The following is a 22,649-nucleotide window of genomic DNA, read 5'->3' as shown; positions in this document are numbered from 1 at the left end:
CAGAGGAGGCACAGGTAGAGGCGGACGACAAGGTCGTGGTCATGGTTCCAGGCGTGATCCACAAGCTCCACTTGTCACATTGGTTGTGACCAACGATCCACAGTCTCAACCAGAATATGACAGACAACTTCTTTGGACTCTGGACAGTGGAGCAGCATTACATGTTACCTACAGAAAAGAGCTTTACACAGAGATGCACGAGCCTGAACCTGAACTTTGTGAACTTTACTCTTTTTCAAATCATCCTGTTCAGGTCATGGGAAAGGGAACTGTTTATATTGAAGAGCTCGGTGCTCTCATTCCTGATGTTTACTACGTTCCGTCTGCCAGTAGTAATTTGCTTAGTCAGAGTCATTTGTCTAGGTTTTCTCATTTTCAGGTCCATCACCTTGAAAAAGCAAGTTATATAGTCAAAGATGGAGATATTGTTGCTGAAACCATGGTGATTGGTGGTGTTTATTACATAAAACCAAAGTCTAAGCAGCAAGAGCAGGCCCAGAGAGAGATGCCACAGAGAGAGATCCTGTTGCTACTCCAAAGGTTCCTAAAGATAATAAAAATACAAAAAAGACACAGGTTGCTCATGACAAGCCTGGGGTTCCTAATAAAAATGCTAATGTTGAGAATTCACTAACAGGTAAACCTTTGCATTCCGGGTGTATCCATAAGTGGCATAGAAAATTGGGTCATGCCAGTTTCCGTGTTCTGAAGAAGCCAGTGTTCGCAAGAGGTTTGGATCTAAAGGGGCGTAAGGTGTTCTTGGACTGTGCTGTCTGCAAGAAAGCCAAATCCAAAGCAGCAGCAATTCCAAAACACGCTACACGTCTGTCAACACGCATTTTTGATTTGGTACACACTGATTTTTGATTTGGTCCTTTTGCACCAACACTTGGTGGTAAAAGATATTTCTTGACAATCGTTGATAATTATTCTAGATATGGATATGTATATCCTATGAAAGAAAAATCTGAGACCTTTCAGATCTTTAAAGACTTTGCTAGTCTTGTCTATACCCAATTCGAGGTCAATATTGCCACAATCCAGAGTGATCACGGTGCTGAATTCATGTCTCAGCGTTTCCAGGACTGGATGCGTGAGAATGGGATAGTACATCAGACATCTGCTCCTTATACTCCAGCTGAAAATGGAGTGGCAGAACGCAGAAATGGGGTTTTGCAAACCATGATGCATTGCCTTCTTGAAGATGCCAACCTTGGTCTTCCATACTGGGGTGAAGCTATCAAATATGCTAACCATATCATCAACCGTACTTGGAGTAGTGTGATAAAGCAGACCCCTTATTTCATGTTGTATGGACACAAGCCTGATCTCTCACATCTCCATATTTTTGGTTCATACGCTATGGTGAATATTCCCTTAGCCCAAAGAAAGAAAGGGGGTCCTGCAGCAAAAAGGATGAGATTTATGGGTATTGACGATGATTCAAGATGGGGCAAATACATTGACACCCAATAGAGACACCATGGATCTCCCCCAACCCTGCCCGGTCCCCACAGGCATCCCTCCTCAGGAGCAACATCAAGGTGGCCACACCCACCCATGCTGCCAGGGCTACCATCCATTTGACCCCAAGAGATTGCAACAATCATAAATGCTAGCTGGTTCCCAAGCACCCCAATTAATACTAAATAACTGTTAAGGTGGTGCGACAGTTGTAGCTCTGAGGACAGCTTGTAAGTCTCTTTCTCTGAGTCCATTGTAACTTAAGACTCTAGCTCAGGCCAGACAAGGAACAGCTTCCCTGAATCAAGCCAATACCTATCAACTTCAAGATATTCATATAAATAAAAATTTATTATTAAATTTATACTAACATTTCTATCACAATTTTTAATTATTTCATTTGCTTTACTTAATTTCTATATCTTCCACCTGCTTCCAGGAGTGATCTGAACATGTGCAATGTTTTTTTTAATTACACGTATCTGGTTTACTTAAAGACTTTACTAAGATAAATAATAAGGAAGCCAGGGCCTTTAAATCATGAAGGAAGACAAATGATAATTCAGATATTAAATTATAATTGTAGATAAAACAAATATTAAAGGAGTAAGACTACGAATGTGAAAGCTGAAAAAATATTTTCTTAGGAATTGTTAGTTTGGATTTTGGAAAAGTGAAAAATGGATGCAATACATTCTAATGTTTTTTTAATTATAAGTAAAATAGTACAGTGCTTGTATATTCTCATTCTTTACTATTACAATTTCTGTAACAGGGAGATTCTTGTGTTAAAATACAGTCATGGCTGAAATTGTTGGCACTCCAGAAATTTTTCCAGAAAATCAAGTATTTCTCACAGAAAAGTATTACAGGAACACAGGTTTTGCTATACACAGGTTTATTCCCTTTGTGTGTATTGGAACACAACAAAAAAAGGGAGGAAAAAAAGCAAATTGGACTTAATGTCAAACAAAACTCCAAAAATGGGCTGGACAAAATTATTGGCACCCTTTCAAAATTGTGGATAAACAAGATTGTTTCAAGCATGTGATGCTCCTTTAAACTCACCTGGGGCAAGTAACAGGTGTGGGCAATATAAAAATCACACCTGAAAGCAGATAAAAAGGAGAGAAGTTCACTTAGTCTTTGCATTGTGTGTCTGTGTGTGCCACACGAAGCATGGCCAACAGAAAGAGGAGAAGAGATCTGAGGATTTTGAGAACCAAAATTGTGGACAAATATCAACAATCTCAAGGTTACAAGTCCATCTCCAGAGATCTAGATTTGCCTTTGTCCACAGTGCGCAACATTATCAAGAAGTTTGCAACCCATGGCACTGTAGCTAATCTCCCTGGTCGTGGACGGAAGAGAAAAATTGATGAAAGGTTGCAACGTAGGATAGTCCGGATATTGGATAAGCAGCCCCAAACAAGTTCCAAAGGAATGCAAGCTGTCCTGCAGGCTCAGGGAGCATCAGTGTCAGCACGAACTATCCGTCAACATTTAAATGAAATGAAACGCTATGGCAGGAGACCCAGGAGGACCCCACTGCTGACACAGAGACATAAAAAAGCAAGATTACAGTTTGCCAAAATCCTTCTGGGAAAACGTCTTGTGGACAGATGAGACCAAGATAGAGCTTTTTGGTAAAGCACATCATTCTACTGTTTACCGAAAACGAAATGAGGTCTACAAAGAAAAGAACACAGTACCTACAGTGAAATATGGTGGAGGTTCAATGATGTTTTGGGGTTGTTTTGCTGCCTCTGGCACTGGGTGCCTTGAATGTGTGCAAGGCATCATGAAATCTGAGGATTACCAAAGGATTTTGGGTCGCACTGTAGAGCCCAGTGTCAGCAAGCTGGGTTTGCGTCCGAGATCTTGGGTCTTCCAGCAGGACGACCCCAAACATACGTCAAAAAGAACCCAGAAATGGATGGCAAGAAAGCGCTGGAGAGTTCTGAAGTGGCCAGCAATGAGTCCAGATCTGAATCCCATTGAACACCTGTGGAGAGATCTTAAAATTGCTGTTGGGAAAAGGCGCCCTTCCAATAAGAGAGACCTGGAGCAGTTTGCAAAGGCAGAGTGGTCCAAAATTCTGGGTGAGAGGTGTAAGAAGCTTATTGATGGTTATAGGAAGCGACTGATTTCAGTTATTTTTTCCAAAGGGTGTGCAACCAAATATTAAGTTAAGGGTGCCAATAATTTTGTCCAGCCCATTTTTGGAGTTTTGTTTGACATTATGTTCAATTTGCTTTTTTTCCTCCCTTTTTTTGTGTTCCAATACAAAACAAAGGGAATAAACCTGCGTATAGCAAAACATGTTTCTGCAATACTTTTCTGTGAGAAATACTTGATTTTCTGAAAAAAATTCTGGGGTGCCAACAATTTCGGCCATGACTGTATGTATCGTATCAAATCCCTAAAATTTCTATAAATAAAATAAATAAACACAACCACTCTCAAACCCAAGAACAATAATGTAATTCTTCCTCTAAAGCAGACATGTCAAACTCACGACCTCACATGACATCACACAATGTATCAGAACTTTTTCCCTATTGCCGGCAATGGGGTGAGTGTGGTTTCATGATGCGTCCGGCCTACGGGCCGGCAGTTTGACACCCCTGCTCTAAGAAAACCAACAATGATTTGCACAAGAGAAGTACACTTTTAAAATACATGCTTATTTACTATTATTTATATTTTTTATTGCCTTTTTCTTATTAGATGCACAAAGTACTGAATATGGACACTTGAGCTCCAATGCCAAAATTGGTAAAAATGCTGTGTTTTATATAATTTATTTCCCCCTAAAAATCATTTTTCCTAAAAGCTGCCTTAATTTTTATTGCTTTTAACCTTCCAATAACTTATCCTCTTTAAGCAAGCCACAGACTAAGTGGAAAATGTGAACTGTGGGGGAAACTTAAAGAGAAGGATTAAGATTCCAGTACATAAGAAGGCAATGTGAAGTTGTGAAAAACATCTGGGTAAAATCAGTGAAAGAATAAAGCAGGGCTTTTCAACCAGTGGTACAGGTATCACCCGTGGTACATTGGCACCTGGCAGGTGGTACGCGACCATCCTAAAAAAGTAGTAGTGGGGGAGGGAATGAGCTGAACCGGTGGTAGCACGGCACAAGCCTGAGCGAGAGACAGCTGGAGCTGCAGGGCTGTCAGGGATCAGCGGAAGAAGCCCAGAAGAAGCACTGAGCAGCTGGAATGTTGCAGCATCTCCAGGGTCGCTGCCAATCCTCAACAGAGATGCTCACAACAATGAAAACCTCGGAAAGGAGGAAGAGTGCTGCCAGGCGGGCAGGCAGATGTCTTGCTTGGCTGTGGCTTGGGGGGCACTTTTTCAGTGCCATTGTAACTTCGAACAGTCACTAAGCCAACTGTTGTAAGTCGAGGACTACCTGAAGTTCATCACTTTTTTCCTTTTTTTTTTTTTTTTGGTCATCAAGTTTTGGATACCTTAAGCGACTGGTAGTACTCGGATGTTGCCATATCCTAAAAGTGGTACAATGGGTGAAAAGGTTAAAAAGTCCTGGGATAAAGGTTCAAAGAAACTCTAAATGAAGCTTCCAGTTCCAGATCGTGGCGCAGCCAAACGCATGAGCTTCTCACGTCATCTGGATTTCTTTTGAGGGGGACCACTGTAAAGGGGTCAAGTCACCCTAGAGGGGCGACGAGCGGGGGAGACGCCTCTCCGGGTCAACGGTAGAAGAGCGGCAGCCCTCCTGTTGGCCTGGAGCAACTCTTCAAACCAATGAAGAAAGGATCGGCCACTCCCATGGCCCATCGTTCTAGCTGTCTCCTGCCGAAGACAAAATTACAAGAAAGCACTTGAAAGCACAACAGAAAACTTGCCTTCTCCTTTTCCTAATTGCTTACCTTTTCCTGGTAAAAACTTCTTGAATCTGTTTCCCCCTGCGAAGAGAGAGGGAAGGGATTTTTTCCCCACCCTCCTTAATGGCAGCGTCTGTCTATATTGGGAGAGAGAGAGAAAAGCCTTGAACTAAATAATACTAATTGGATTTACTGCCTATTTTTGGTGACCCAAAATTCCTATACTCACAGAAACAGACTATTCCACTTATTTGACTAAAAAAGGGGACAAAAAAGAAAAAAGAAATAAGTAAAAGTACTTAAAATTGTTAAAATTTACTCTGCATGAAAAGGATTTTAAGTACTCTGGGGACATCTAGTGGCCAAGTCTGATACAGCAAGTGAATATTATTGGCAAACAAACCTGTTTATACTTTGGAACTGACCTTGGCATCAATTAAAGATAAAAACCTGAAACAGCTGGAGGTGAACTTAGCTTTTAAGACCGTGGAGATGGACAATTATTGTTTGAAAATTAGCCTCCACTAAGGACTATTTACAATTATTTCAAAATGGAGACTGATCAGCCACAAACCTCACTTGATTATAAGCTCATACTTGAAACAATCTATGAAGTCACTGAGATGTCTATCTCCAGACTGAAAAATTTAGGTGCCAACTCCAATCCATAAATTGAAACCCAGTCTCCAACTAAAGAATTTACAATTCAGAACATAACAAAATTGGAAGAAGTTACTATTGAGACAGAGGAATATAAGCAAGAAGATACTAAAAAAAATAATATCCAAAACTTGACTCCACTCAAAGAACCTACAATTTTAAAAGTACAAAGAACTATCACTAAGACAGACAACCCTAAGGACTCACCACAAACTTTGGAAAAGTTTGGGGAGCCAAGAAAGTGGAGAGGCAGCAAAGGCTGGAAAGAGCTCCTCCCCTTTTTAACTTTTTAAACCCATTTTTAACCCATTTTAACCTTTTAAACCATAGTTTAAAACTTATTTTTAAACCTGTTTTAACAAACCTGAATGGGGAAAAGAAGGAAGAGACAGCACTCTGCAGTATATCCAAGCCTTTGAAGCAGCAGAAAATGAAGGATTATATTGCAAACAGACAGTCTGCTCCAGTAAGTAACTCATTCGCAGGCACCTTATCAGATAAATTTAATTTATGTGACTCATTGGAATGGGACTTACAAACCGAACTGGAGAGCAGACAGCGTGTGGAGTTGTCCTCCTCCCTCTCGGAGAATGGCTCCCCTCCTTGGAATCTGGCAACAGCCTTTTTTACCACAGGAGGGAGATGTAGCAAATTTGAAGGGGGAAAATGTGACAGACTTCCTCTCTAGACAATGTTTTCTTACAGCTCAAACTGTAAACTAAATATATGATCTCTTGTCAATTGTCATAAATAAGGTCGACTGCCTGAAAGAATCTTTTGCATAGTTTGTTAGGAGCCACCCAAATACTGTAGAAGGACTTGGGAGGATAACCATGGACAGACATGGGATGGCTAACTCAGGAACTGAAACTAGAGAAGTACCTTGTTCTCCTCCCAAAAATTTGAACACCTACAGAGAAAACACTCAATCAGGCAAAGGTCTAAGACAGGGGTCAGCAACATGAAACAGTGAAAGAGCCACTCGGAACCGGTTCCCTCACAAAAGGAAAAACTGGGAGCCGCAAAAAATGTGTGCACATGCGCAGAACAGGGTTTGACTGAAGAGGAGCCAAGGCGAGATATGCACCTACCCTGCATATTTGAATTGATTGGTTGAACTTTTTTAGTCCCACTTTTTTTTTTTGGACTGCACATAGCAGAGGACTGGGAGCCGCAGGAGACGGCTGAAAGAGCCACATGCGGCTCCGGAGCCGCGGGTTGCAGACCTGTGGTCTAAGAGATGACCAATATAACTACAGTCTGCAAACTAACCAGGTTACTTTGCAAATTTATGACAAGAGAGTAAATAGAGGGCATTGGAGCAATAGAAAAGCTATTAGGCTGTCCCTGATCCAGCTGCTCCGCTGTGAATTCACTCTGATAGATCTACTACATGCAGAGTGGCTGCCAGCAAGAACACAATGTATGAGAATTCTCCTATCGTTCAAGCAGCCCACAATTCCCTCCATGCTCTTCAGAATGAAGCCCTTTCTGAGCTTTTTCTCAATATTTCCAATAAGGGTCTTTTGCTCAGAAAAAGTGTGCCCACTCCTGAAACAGCATCACCAAGAGGGAACTGTCGCTTTAAATCTTGGGTGCAACAGCCCTCACACTACTAAGCCTGAGGCTGCTGCAACTGAACTGACCCTGAGAAAGCAAAGAAGCAATATACGAACTGTGTTACCCACAGCTGCAGGAACTGCTGAGGATGTGCCAGAGGAAATGTTGATTGACCTATTCAATGCATTGCCAGAACCTGAGCAAGTTAACATCATTCAAAGATTGGATGACCTAAAAGAGGCACTGACAACAACTCAATCTACACCAAAGCCTCTATTTAATTTGGCTCCACTAACCATGCAACCTTGTGACAAGATATTTAATCAACAACCTGCCTTTACCACAACAGTAAAAAAGGTGTTGTCACACAGGATGAGAGTGGGGTAACTGCACTGACTGACCCAGCCTCTGAGAAACAACTGAAAGACAAAGGGCTTCATCACACAGTGCCCCCTAAGATGACAAACACTAAGGACATAATCCAGCTTACATCCTCATTTGATTTAGAAGTTCCCACAACATCTTTCTACAAGTTGAACCCTCAGCCATGCCCCTCCAAAAATGGACATAAATCTACATTTATAGACTTAAGCCAGAGTACCTGCCCATTGGAAAAAAAAATCATTCTTGGAGCAAGAGCAGAGGCACACTGGCAACCGAGATATAGATGAGCAACAACAAGTTCTGCAACCCATGAGGAGAAATATCGAACCTCACAACAACTGCATTTATATGGGAAGCTTAGATGATATTGACCCAGCTCCAATGTCAAGTTGACATCTGGCATTTTTACCATCTAGCCAATCAACCAAGTCAAACCACCTTGCCTCTGAGAACCCCATAGAGTTGATGACCTGGAACAAGGTTGTCAAACTCAATTTCATTGAGGGCCGCATCAGCATTGCAGTTGCCCTCAGGGGGCCGAGTGGGTATGGCCAGGGTGGGCGTGGCCTACTGGGTGGGCATGGCTAGAGTGCGTATGGCCTACTGGGTGGGCATGGCCAGCTCTACATCGTTCGCATCAAGGGTGCCTATGGGGGCCTGGGCAGGAGTGGAACAGATCTGAGGGTCTCTGGCAGAAGGAGGGTCTCTGGGCCAGGGCCAAGGCAGTGGGGACCGTTCCCTCACTGTTTCCAGGATGGCTTCACGGGCCACATGAAACCACTTCGCGGGCCGGATTCGGCCGCCGGGCCTTGTGTTTGACATGTCTGACCTGGAACATAGCTGGCTGGAAAGGGATGGTTGATAGTGGACTAATGAGCTTTCTCTCTAGATTTGACGTAATAGCCTTTCAAGAAACCTGGCTAACAGAAGTGGACGAACCAGTACAATTGCCAGGCTTTCAGGGATGGGCCCCCCCAACCCTAAAAACAAAGAACAAAGGGAGACCCTCTGGTGGGCTATGCATTCTTATAAAGCAAGAGTTGCAATGGCAGGGAGAGAAATTATATAACGAAGATAAGTATCCGTACTTTCTAGCTGTCAAATTCGAATATGACCAGTTTGAGTTAATATTGGTAAATGTGTACATTCCTCCAAGCACATCCCAGCACTATAATTCTGAATATTGGATGGGCTTGGAAGTTATCTTAGAAGATATATCTATACTGTACCCTCAGGCCATAGTGGTATTATTAGGAGATCTGAATGCTAGACTGGGTCCCTCTCTGTATGAGCTTGCCCAGAAGAAGGGAATCCCAGGGGAGTTCTTTGATAACCATCCTCAGTGGCTCGAGAGACTGTAAAAGTAATGCCGCTGGCCTGCTCCTAGTCTCCTTAATTTTTAAGGGTAATCTCCAAATTTTGGGAGGTAAGGACAAGAATTATACATACCCTTATACATGCCACTCAGCCAAATCAAGTAGTGTACTTGATCTCTTTTGTGTGTCTAGAGATAAGGCTGACCTCTTCTCAAAGGTCACAGTACACCTTAGCGACAATAGCGACCATCAGCCTGTGTGACATTGCGAGGCCGCTCAGATTTAAGACCATATAACATGACTGACAGATGGCTCACCAAAAAGGTAGAGGTGACCCAAAATAAAAGGTTAATTTGGGCCAAAGTTGATACTAAGGCAATATTAGAATGCCTTAAAACAGAGAATGCTACTAAGTGGGCTAGAACAATACAGTCATCTACTACTGACTGGATTTCAGCCTTCAATGCATTCTCCAATCTTTGTAACATACTGAAGAAACACCTAACAACTAAACCTACTACAAAAAGAGCCCAAGTGGGTAGACCTCGCTGGTTTGATCCTGATTGCCAGCGACAGAAAAAGAAATTGAAGGCAGCCATGAGGCTTGCCCAGAGGAAACCTACTGCCTATATACAAGCTAAGATGCTGCACACAAGAAGGGAATATAAAAAAACTATAACATTAAAGAAAAAATGTTTTGCCATTTCAATCTGGTCAGAAATTGAGTTGGCTGCCAGAAATCATAATTCAGTATTATTTTGGCACTCTGTAGCAGGTATCCTGAAGGAACGGAGATTTGCATTTGACATACCAATCTCTGCCGCGGACTGGGAAAATTATTATCAGTGCTTGTTTGCCCCCACTGAACCGGTAAAGAAATTATTTTTAAACAGTTACTTGGTAAATCCTAGAACTCTCCCCCCTTGGCCACCAGTCTCAGAAAAGGAGATAGTCCATCATTAAAAGCTTAAAGAGCAATAAAGCCCCAAGCGAGGATTTTTTACCAGCAGAATTATTTAAGAAATTTCCCAACTGGTGGGGCCCTGTATTAGCAGGTCTTTTTACATACATAAATAACACCAGCCATATACCAGATGGGTGGAAGATGGTAATAGTTGTCCCCATATATAAAAAAGGGAATAAAAAGGATCCTAGTAATTATAGGCCCATCAGCCTGATTGACATTGTAGCAAAAATATATGCTAGGTACCTTTTGAACAGAACTGAAATCTGGGTAGAGGAAAACAACATCCTCACAGAAGACCAAGCAGGTTTTAGACAAAACAGATCTACTATTGATAACTGCTTTGTCTTGAACCATCTAATTGCCAAATATGCCTATAAGAGGAGACCCCTGTTTGCTGCTTTTATAGACCTTACAGCAGCATTTGATATGGTAAATAGAGACGTACTATGGAGTAAATTGACATCTCTTAAAATAGAACCCAGACTCCTGGCTTTGATTAAAGCCCTTTACACAAGTACCTGTTTGAGGATGCAGTATGGGGTTAATGGGGCCCTGACTAACAGGATTCACACAAATAAAGGGATAAGGCAAGGGTGTATCCTGGCCCCATTATTATTTAATTTATACATCAATGACTTGCCAGGGTTAATGAAGGATACCATGGTACACATGCCGATGATCCTAAATACTTACTGTAACAGCGTGCTTTATGCTGATATGATTTTATTATCATACTCACAAGTAGGATTACGTAGGCTATTAAGAAGATTCAGCTCTTATTGCCAGGATAACTCCCTAATCATTAGCAAATCTAAACCGAAAATAATGGTGTTTGGAAGAAACCATCAGAGACATAAGTGGCAATTAGATGGTGAACCAATTGAGCAGGTTAATACCTTTGTATATTTGGGAAGTAACTTTTTCCAAGACTGGATCTTGGGCCTGCCATCATCAACGGAGTACATTTAGAGCAAAAGCCTGTTTAAATTTATTGCTCAAACTAAAGAACCATAGTTACCCAGGGTCCCTAGCTCCATTACTCAAGGTTTATAAGGCTAAGGTTACCACAATGCTCTTGTATGGAGCAGAAATCTGGGGTCTTTACTTAACCACAGTTTTAGAACAAACACAGTCCCAGCATCTGAGATGTATTTTGGGTGTAGATCCAAGAACATCTGCTGCAGCAGTTAGAGCTGAATTGGGAATTCATACAATTCAGGCATTATCTAAAATTAGAGCTTATAACTATTAGTGCAAAGTTAATGAAATGGAGACTGATAGACTCCCCAAATTGTGCCTACTAGAGCAAATAAAACTACAATCACAAATCTCCTGGATCACCAAACTAAGAAATTTTGTAAGAAGCTGTGGCCTTCCTGTTTCTTGCGTAACAGAACAATCTTAAAAAAGTGTTGCCCAAAGAATTAAGGATATAGAAGCACAAACTGATATTATTATTATTATTATTATTATTATTATTATTATTATTATTATTATTATTATTATTATTATTATTAATTTCTATACCGCCCTTCTCCCGAAGGACTCAGGGCAGTGTACAGGGCAATAGATACAATAAAAATACAGTATACAAAAGTTAAGATAGAATTAAATATTAAGCCCAATTAGAGTAAAATTAATTAAAATTAATATTAAATTTCCCCAAACCCATCAGACCAGGACAGCTAGTTCAAATAAATAAGTTTTTAGGTCTCGGCGGAAGGAGCGAAGGTCAGGAGCCATCCAGAGCTCAACCGGTAAACAGTTCCAAAGGTCTGGCGCGCCCACAGAGAACGCCCTCCCCCTGGGGGTCGCCAGTCGACACTCTCTGGCCGACGGCACCCTGAGGAGGCCCTCTCTGTGGGAGTGCACTGGACGAAGGGAAGTTGATGCCGGCAACAGGTGCTCCCGTAAGTAAACCGGACCCATGCCATTTAGGGCTTTATAGGTCATCACCAGCACCTTGAATCTCACCCAGAGGGCAACCGGAAGCCAATGCAGCTCGCGGAGTAGAGGTGTTACATGGGAGTATTGGGAGACCCCCAACACCACTCGCGCGGCTGCATTCTGAACCAGCTGAAGCCTCTGCGTGGTCCTCAAGGGCAGCCCCATGTAGAGCACATTGCAGTAGTCTAAACGAGAGGTCACGAGCGCAAGGCATCCCGGTCCAGATAGGGCCGCAACTGGCGCACCAGGGCAAAGGCCCCCCCTAGTCACAGCTCCTATATGCTATATAGCTATCCTTAGGAAGGTGGGTAAGTTGAAATGGCTGAGTAAATACAAATGTACTTTTCAAGTGGACAGTTATTTGAAGTTACAACTCCCAAAACATCTTAGGGAGATATTTACAAGAGCACGATTCGAACAGCTTGACACAATGGTCAGATATGGGAGATTTCATGCAATACCGTACAATGAGCATCTCTGCATTTGCGGAGCGACAGAAGTAGAGGACCTGGCTCACATCCTATTTGACTGCTGTCTGTATAAGAGGGTGACAGACAGGTATCTTGGTCTATACAGCACGGAGACGGCTTTGGTCGCACTGGTGAATGATCTCTGGTGGGCTCGGGACAGGGGATGTTCCTCTGTCCTAGTCCTTTTAGACCTCTCAGCGGTTTTCGATACCATCGACCATGGTATCCTACTGCGGCGTCTCAGGGGGTTGGGAGTGGGAGGCACTGTTTTACGGTGGTTCTCCTCCGACCTCCTGGGCCGCTCGCAGTCGGTGTTGACGGGAGGGCAGAGGTCCGCCCCGAGGTCTCTCATTTGTGGAGTCCCTCAGGGGTCGGTCCTCTCTCCCCTCCTGTTCAACATCTACATGAAACCGCTGGGTGAGGTCATTCATGGTTTCGGGATGGGGTATCACCAGTACACTGATGATACCCAACTTTTTCTTTCCACCCCGAACCAACCCAGTGATGCACTCGACGTGATGTCCTGTTGCCTGGAGGCGGTCTGGGTTTGGATGGGGAGAAACAGGCTTCACCTCAATCCTGCCAAGACTGAGTGGCTGTACATACCGGCATCTCGGGTTAGCCAGGTTGTTCCACCATTAAAGATGGGGGGTGAGGTGTTACCCCCCCGTCGATAGGGCTCGCAACCTGGGCATCCTCTTGGATTCACGGCTCAATTTTGAAGACCATATAGGAGCCGTGACCAGGGGGGCTTTTGCCCAGGTTCGCCTGGTGTGCCAGTTGCGGCCCTATCTGGACCAAGATGCCCTACACACAGTCACCCATGCGCTCGCGACCTCCCAGTTAGACTACTGCAACACTCTCTACAGACCACTCGGAGGCTTCAACTGGTGCAGAATGCAGCTGCGCGAGTTGTTATGGGAGTTTCCCGATACTCCCGTGTAACACCTCTTCTCCGTGAGCTGCATTGGTTTCCGGTTGCCCTCCGGGTGAGATTCAAGGTGTTAGTAATGACCTATAAAGCCTTAAATGGCTTGGGTCCGGCATCAACTTCCCATCGTCCTGTGCGCTCCCACAGGGAGGGCCTTCTCAGGGTACCGCCGGTTAAGGAATGCCGGCGGGTTATTCTCAGGGGGAGGGCGTTCTCTGTGGGTGCGCCAGCCCTATGGAACCAACTTCCCACGGAACTCAGGACTGCCCCCGACCTTCACTCATTTCGCCGGGACTTGAAAACCTGGTTTTTCAAGCTGTTTGGCCCAGACTGAGGGGTTTTAATTTAATTTAATTTAATTGGGTTTTAGTTTAACTTCAGGGACTATAATTTAATCAATAGTTTTAATTGATTTTAATTTTGTATACTATGTATTTTAATTTTCCCTGTAAACTGCCCTGAGTCCTATGGGAATAGGGCGGTATATAAATTTAAATAATAAATAAATAATATATACCAAAACTAATGACCCATTGGGATCCCCATATGGTCAGAACTTGAAAATAACATTTAACGTAGCACAGTATTTAAACAAAATGATCCGGTTAAGATCTGCATATTTTAATTTAATTTAATTTAATAATTTAATTTAATAATATAATATAATAAAATAATATTTCTATACTATAATATTTCTCCCTGAGGACTCAGGGCGGTGTACAGGGCAAGAATAAAACACAGAAATTTACAAAAACTAAAAGATAATTAAATGCATGCCCGATTAAAATACAATTGATACATAGTAAAAAGCCCCAATAAAAATAATAAAAAAACCCCACCAATCCCCCCTCAGGCCAGGCCGGCTTGCTCGAACAAGTATGTTTTCAGATCGCGGCGAAAGGAGCGCAGATCGGGCGCCGTCCGGAGCTCAACCGGTAACTGGTTCCATAGCTCCGGGGCGCCCACAGAGAAGGATCTCCCCCTGGGGGCCACCAGTCGGCATTCTCTGACCGGTGGCACCCTGAGGAGGCCCTCTCTGTGGGAACGCACAGGGCGCAGGGAGCTTGATGCCGGCAGCAGATGTTCCCTGAGGTACTCCGGCCCCATGCCATGGAGGGCTTTAAACACCATTACTAGCACCTTGAATCTCACCCGGAAGACAACTGGCAACCAATGCAGCTCACGGAGCAGAGGTGTGACATGGGAGTATCGGGAGACTCCCAACACAACTCTCGCGGCTGCATTCTGTACCAGCTGGAGCCTCCGGGTGGTCCTCAAGGGAAGCCCCATGTAGAGAGCGTTGCAGTAGTCTAGACGAGAGGTCACGAGCGCGTGAGTGACCGTGCATAAATCATCCCGGCTTAGATAGGGCCGCAACTGGCGCACCAGGCGAACCTGGGCGAAAGCCCCCCTAGTCACAGCCACCATGTGATCTTCCAAGGTGAGCCGCGAATCTAGGAGGACTCCCAATTTGCGAGCCCTATTTACGGGGGGTAATAATTCACCCCCCATAGAAAGAGATGGAATATCCGAATAGACCCGGGATGAAGGTATGCAAAGGTATATGTGGGACTGATTGGGGTAGATTGCAAGGGCGACTCCGAAATATAATGTTATCATATTTTAGCTATATCTTAAATTTGTAATTTATTACTATTTCATCTTAAATTGTATTTTATTTTAATTGCATTTTAAATTGTATTTTATCAAATTCCATTTTGGATTGCTTTTCTCAAGTTTTGGTGACAGTTTGTTGCTGGAACTTTGCACTTTTATATGGCCCAAGGGCTAATCAATAAAGTTGTTGTTGTTGTTGTTGGAAAAGTTTGACCTACGAAAACTGTTGACCTTTTCTAAAGAGCTTACAACTCTAGAATTATACCATGCGCAAAATAGTGATGCTAACACAGAGGATGCCGAAAATCAACAAAGACAGCCTGTGGAAACCCTGGACAGTCAAGTACTAATTACAAAACTAGATAAGACTTTCTACTTAAAATAGAGGAACCCAGATGGAAGAATTCAGACCGAATTGCAGACAAAGATATTAGAGCAAATAAAAGAGATTGGAATTAACAGGACAACAATATAATGACTATAAATGGTTTAACCTTTGTGCATTATTCATGGTTAGATGGCCTCCTCTGGTGCAAATAATATGTATGGGAGTGAAAGACGACCTATTTGGCAATTTAAAAGTCTTGGTCTGGAAATCCAATTGGCAAAAAAAAGAAAACTAGAGTTAGATTTCAAAAAAATGAGTTTTTAGAGAATCATTACAGGCTACTTTGTTAGTAATCAGTGACCTATTAGGATCTGAAATACAAAATGTTTATGAGATAGAATTAGAATGTGTTTAAGTATTTATTAGGCTTATTTCAAACATTATAATTTGTACGCTGACATAATGGAAATTTGGCTTATGGATCCTACGTTTGATGTTAAAATTTTGGTTATGTATAAGTAGAAGTAGACCGATAAATATAGGTTGTCCTATTACTAACATACGATGTATTAGGATTTGAAATAGACAATGTTTATTAGGTAAGAGTTTAGCCATTTAACTATTGTGTGTATGTTAGATGTTACAATTTTTGGTGTAATAAAATGAGGGAAATTTGGGTTGCAAATATTATTTGGGAGGTTAAAGGTTAAATTTGAATACTATAATTAACATCAAAATTAGATAAAACTTAATAACAGGACATGGATATACTTCATTGAAATTGGACTGATAAATTTCTTTATTGACCATGCTATTCTTAGAAATTCATTAGTTTAAACATGTTGTATAAAATGTTAAGGGAAATAGAGAAGGATGTTATGATAATGTAACCTGAATGTATTAAAAACTCTGTTATTGAATCTTTGATTACCATGATGCTTTCTAAATATACAGATTTTAAATTGGAAACTAATAAAATTTGTTTTTTTAAAAAAGAAACTCTAAATGCAAGAAAGCCATCTTTAAAACACAACAAAGGAACCTAATGAAATGAATTTGACAAAACGGAAAACCATTCAATAACCTGAACAGTATCCAAACTACTGTGGCAAGAGTTTTTTCAGCTAACAAAATTTAGAGTAGATAACAATAACAGGTAATAGAAATACGTGCACACATATACCAAACATAATATTTTGTTAAATTTTCAAGTGGAAAATGCATAACATACAAAGATATCATTGGCAAATATTATAATTATCAAACGTATCATTTTATGTTTATTGCTAAACTTGCTTGCATCTCAGTGTTCCATAAACATCCATACAGTAACAAATTCGGACAGATTACCCATTTGTATCAGCAATAGGTTTAAATGAAGTGTGATTTCTAATTCTTGCACTGATTCAAGAAAACAGGGAATGCAGTTACTTCCACATGCAAACACATGCCAGCATTTGTAAAAAAAGAGCATAAGTATATATATATATATATATGTGTGTGTGTGTGTAGTGTATATATGTGTGTATATGTATACATACACATACACACGTACGTATATACGTATATACATACGTACAAAATTGTCTTACATCAGAACGTTTTTACCTTACCCACTGCTATGTAACAAGCAACAACTCTATGGCCAAGAGATAGTTCCAGTAATCCTATTCAAGCTTCTCCATATTCAGAAATATCAGCCTGGACATAGGACTTTATGTACAAGAAGAATTTAAGATATAGCTAGTGAGATATACAGTACTGGACGAGAAACTAGAAGGATATCACTATAACTAAGATCTATATGTGAGTCCTGTTAAGTTGCAAATAACCTCCTAGCAATAGCCATCAAAGAAGCTTGCTATAGTATGCTCTCAAAGACAAGATTACAGGATGAACAAGGTGTTATCTTTATCCTTAGATGTCTCTGCCACATACTATAGAAAAATACTGCAATCAGTGCAATAAGCAGGCTATCTACTGTAAAAGAAGCAGTACCTTCATAGAGGCTATTATATGGAGGGCATGAAAATTATTAAACTGTTATCTCACCCTTTCTCCAAAAATCTCCTAACTCCCCATTAACAGGGTAATTTTTTGCCAATATACAGGGATTAGGCAAATGAGCCCACATCGCCCATGCACGGAGATTTCATCCTTTCCAGTCCAATATACAGCCTGCAAATGCTCTCACATATATCCAATTACACAATTATGCATCTGAGTGAAGCAAACACCACCCAAATGAAAGCATTTAATGAGACCTTACGTCCGTTACTGGGTCTTTACAACTGCTTTCTCGCTGTAGATTTATTGTGGTTCCCCTTCATTCCTTGGCAATACCACTATTTAATCTTACTAGGTGTGGCAATATTTTATTTAAATGAAAACAGTACTCCTTTCTATGAAAAGATGCGATAGATTTATGGCCTATCGAATGAAGGCAAATATACGTGTCCAGGATAATGATGCGAAATTGAATTTGGGTCGGTCACCGGGACTAGAGATCTCTCAATTACAGCCTATCCTCCACAGTGAGTTGATGACGGAAAAATTGAAGACCTATTCCCGGCCGGCCACACGGCCGGATGTCCTTCCTAGCGCCTCGGCCTTTCCTTCCTCCACCCGCTTGGCCTTCACCGCCGGGAATGTTGGGAGGGGCACTGCCCAGCCTCACTCCGAGGGGCGTTTCCATGATAGATGCATCTTACCCGTCCAGCCGTTGCTCTTTCAGCCCCGGTTAAGCAGGAGGAAATAGGTTTCTTGGGAGCCGCTAGACGGGTGCGGTTCTTGGATCCACCCGCTTCATTCACACAAAAATGCAAACAAATAGACGGCACTCAAAGCACACGCTTCCTCGAAGCCAAGAGGGTGGCACCCGCTACTCACGGCGAAGAGAGGGGAGGGGAACAAGATGGGAGCAATGTCGATCTAAGTCCCGCCTTCCAACCTTTGATAGGCACGGGCTGCTAAAAAAGCCCAACTCCACCTTGGCTTCGACGGCCCCCACGAAACCGATATCAAAAGAGGTACCCTCGCGTGATGGCTCAAAGGCACCCGCCAGTCTTCGAATGAGGCCTCGATTGGTGCTCTAAAGTGTCAGTCACCCCATGGCCCTGAATACCCTGTCCCCCTCCCCCCGGCTCCAATCCTTTACCAGTGCTAAAGGTGCAGGAGGAAACTCTTCCGCCGCAACCTCTCCCCATGGTTTAAAGGAAAGGTGCCATAACGATTGGGCAATAACTGGCATCATACCGCGATCTTCCAGGAAGCCTCCGCGCCAGATACTGACCTGTGTTAGGAAACAGAAGAAGAAAACAAGGATAAAAAACGAATGACCCCCAGGGAAGTCGCCGTTGGCCAAGAAATGGACTAGAACGGTCCTCGGCGCTACCACTACGGTGAGCACGCCACCAACGGAGTCAGCCCGTGACGGAACACGCCATCTTGGAATTTTCACATAGTAACTCACGTGGTACAGACTTTTTTTCTTGCTCCCTTAAGCCAATCACAGAACGAAGCTATTAATAGCCGCACTCTGGTTTTCCCTACTCACCGTCCCTCGCGGCTTGCTTCGTCCTCCCCCCCCCCCCCACTTCAGAGACAAGTTTTGTAGCTTTGGAATTGTACGGTATTTGGAAGATTTCGGAAGTAGGAAGTCCGTCTCTGAAGCGATATAAATTCTCCGCATTATTGGGAGTCTTTTCACACGATTCGGGGGAAGCATCAGTCTGTCGTCCTACGAATATGCTAAATACGTTAAAACATTTCAAACTTGATTGAATTCCTGTGATGTGACGGAGCTCTGGAACCTTGTATTCTCATTGGTTTAAAAAACATTGATTAAAAGAATGTGCTGAAGTTACCGGTGAAGTTTTTAAACGGTGCGTACAAATGAAACTCCTTCATAAGAGGAAGTCGGTAAAAGAGGAATCATTAAACCAGACATGAATTCTTTTCATATATAATTTTTACACTGGAAGCCCTTGAAATCACTATTGGGTAATATGATAAGCATGTCTTGTCAAGGTAATTATAATTTAGTAGTGTATCCCTTTAAGAGACTCTCTGAGGGAATACCAGTTGGAATCTTTAGCTCACTTGAACCATTTGTATATTACTATCTTGTACTCTGTATGCTCCCTGAATGTAGTTCTTTAATGTTGTATATTAAACCACAGATCTTTTAAACCACCGTCAGATGTTTATGCTCCTGTGTTATCACAAGAAAAGAAAAAGGCTGTGATAATTTATATTTTATGAAGAAAAGCCCAGTGTGAAGTAAAAAACACAGAGTGAAGGAAAGCCAAGAGGAAAACAAGTGAGAACCTGACCAGAGTTAGAGGAGCTGGGCATTATGATTTTTGAGTGTGGTTTGTGGCTATGTTGGAAGATTTACCCTGACAAAACTCCCATATTCTCATTCCCTTTAGAACAGACATGTCAAACACAAGGCCCAGGGGCCAGATCCAGCCCGTGAAGTGGTTTCATAATGTTGTTGTTGTTAGTTGCGAAGTCGTGTCCGACCCATCGCGACCCTATGGACAATGTTCCTCCAGGCCTTCCTGTCCTCTACCATCTTCTGGAGTCCATTTAAGCTCACACCTACTGCTTCAGTGACTCCATCCAGCCACCTCATTCTCTGTCGTCCCCTTCTTCTATTGCCCTCAATCTTTCCCAGCATTAGGCTCTTCTCCAGTGAATCCTTCCTTCTCATTAGGTGGCCAAAGTATTTGAGTTTTAGCTTCAGGATCTGGCCTTCTAAAGAGCAGTCAGGGTTGATCTCCTCTAGGACTGACCGGTTTGATCGCCTTGCAGTCCAAGGGACTCGCAGGAGTCTTCTCCAGCACCATAGTTCAAAGGCTTCAATTATTTGGTGCTCAGCCTTTCTTATGGTCCAGCTTTCACTGCCATACATTGCAACTGGGAAGACCATCGCCTTGACTATACGCACTTTTGTTGACAGGGTGATGTCTCTACTTTTTAGTGTGCTGTCTAGATTTCCCATGGCTTTCCTCCCAAGGAGCAAGCGTCTTTTAATTTCTTGGCTACAGTCCCCATCTGCAGTGATCTTGGAGCCCAGGAAAATAAAATCTGTCACTACCTCCATTTCTTCCCTATCTATTTGCCAGGAATTGAGAGGGCCGGATGCCATGATCTTGGTTTTCTTACTGTTTAGTTTCAACCCAAGTTTTGCACTCTCCTTCTTCACTCGCAACAAGAGGCTCTTTAGTTCCTCTTCACTCTTTAGTTCCTCTACCCATTAGAGTGGTATCATCTGCATATCTTAGGTTGTTGATGTTTCTTCCGGCAATCTTAATTCCAACTTTTGATTCATCTAGCCCTGCCTTTCTCATGATGTGTTCTGCATATAAGTTAAATAGGCAAGGCGACAGTATACAGCCTTGCCGGACTCCTTTCCCAATTTTGAACCAATCAGTGGTTCCATGTCCAGTTCTCACTGTTGCTTCTTGGCCCGCATATAGGTTTCTCAAGAGACAAATAAGATGGTCTGGTATGCCCATCTCTTTAAGGACTTGCCACAGTTTGTTATGATCCACACAATCAAAGGCTTTAGCATAGTCAATGAAGCAGAAGTAGATGTTTTTCTGGAACTCTCTAGCTTCCTCCATGATCCAGCATATGTTAGCAATTTGATCTCTTGTTCCTCTGCCTCTTCGAAATCCTGCCTGTACTTCTGGTAGTTCTCGATCCACATACTGCTGGAGTCTAGCTTGTAGAATTTTAAGCATAACTTTACTAGCATGAGAAATGAGTGCAATGGTGTGATAGTTTGAACATTCTTTAGCACTGCCTTTCTTTGGAATTGGAATGTAAACTGATCTTTTCCAATCCTGTGGCCACTTTTGAGTTCCAAATTTGCTGGCAAATTGAGTGTAGCACTTTTACTGCATCGTCTTTTAAGATTTTGAATAGCTCAGCTGGAATACTGTCACCTCCACTAGCTTTGTTGTTGCTCAGCTTTTCTAAGGCCCACTTCACTTCACATTCTAGGATGTCTGGCTAAAGGTCAGTGACCACCTCATTGTGATTATCAGGGACGTTAAGCTCATTCTTGTATAGCTCTTCTGTGTAATTTTGCCACCTCTTCTTAATCTCTTCTGCCTCTGTTAGGTCCCTGCCATTTTGGTCCTTTATCATGCCCATTTTTGCATTAAACGTTCCTTTCATCTCTCCAATTTTCTTGAAAAGATCTCTGGTCCTCCCTATTCTATTGTTTTCTTCTATTTCTTTGCATTGTTCATTTAAGAAGACATTCTTATCTCTTCTAGCTATTCTTTGGAATTCTGCATTTAATTGGGCATATCTTTCTTTTTCTCCCTTGCCTTTCGCTTCCCTCCTTTCCTCAGCTATTTGCAAAGCTTCCTCAGACAGCCATTTTGCTTTCTTGCATTTCTTTTTCTTTGGGATGGTTTTGGTTGCTACCTGTTGTACAATGTCGCGAACCTCTGTCCATAGTTCTTCAGGCACTCTGTCTATCAGATCTAATTCCTTAAAGCTATTTGTTACCTCTACTGTATATTCAACAGGGATATGATTTAATTCATACCTGACTGGCCTAGCGCTTTTCCCTACTTTCTTTAATTTAAGCCTAAACTTTGCAACAAGAAGCTCATGGTCTGAGCCACAGTCAGCTCCTGGTCTTGTTTTTACTGACTGTATAGAGCTTCTCCATCTTTGGCTACAAAGCACATAGTCAATCTGATTTCTGTGTTGACCGTCTCGTGATGTCCATGTGTAAAGCCGTCTCTTGGGTTGTTGGAAAAGAGTGTTTGCTATGACCATCGTATTCTCTTGACAAAATTCTATCAGCCTGTGCTTCATTTTGTACTCCAAGGCCAAACCTGCCTGTTATTCCAGTTATCTTTTGGCTTCCTACTTTAGCATTCCAATCCCCCATGATGATAAGGACATCATTTTTGGGTGTTAGTTCTATAAGGTGCTGTAGAGCTTCATAGAACCGGTCAATTTCATCCTCTTCAGCATCAGTGGTTGGGGCATAGACTTGGACTACTGTGATATTGAATGGTTTGCCTTGGATTCGAACTGAGATCATTCTGTCATTTTGAGGATTGTATCCTAGTATTGCTTTTCCTACTTTTTTATTGACTATGAAGGCTACTCCATTTCTT

At 42.3% G+C, this 22,649-nt stretch overlaps 1 protein-coding gene across 4 annotated transcripts in view; it reads right to left on the bottom strand.

Moving 5' to 3' along the window:
- The window catches only part of HDAC4 (histone deacetylase 4), a 392,113-nt gene extending 373,134 nt beyond the window's left edge, over positions 1–18,979 (bottom strand). For all 4 annotated transcript variants that reach the window (XM_081338797.1, XM_081338799.1, XM_081338798.1 and 1 more), the window contains exon 1: positions 18,788–18,979. The gene's annotated coding sequence lies outside the window, so the exon portion shown is untranslated. The remainder of the gene's footprint in view (positions 1–18,787) is intronic.
- Positions 18,980–22,649: the final 3,670 nt, after the last annotated feature.

This window comes from Vipera berus (genome assembly GCF_964194415.1).
Source record: "Vipera berus genome assembly, chromosome: 1".
Lineage (NCBI taxonomy): Eukaryota > Metazoa > Chordata > Lepidosauria > Squamata > Viperidae > Vipera > Vipera berus.
Note: the sequence above shows the minus strand (reverse complement) of the source record. Positions and strands in the feature narration are given on the sequence as shown.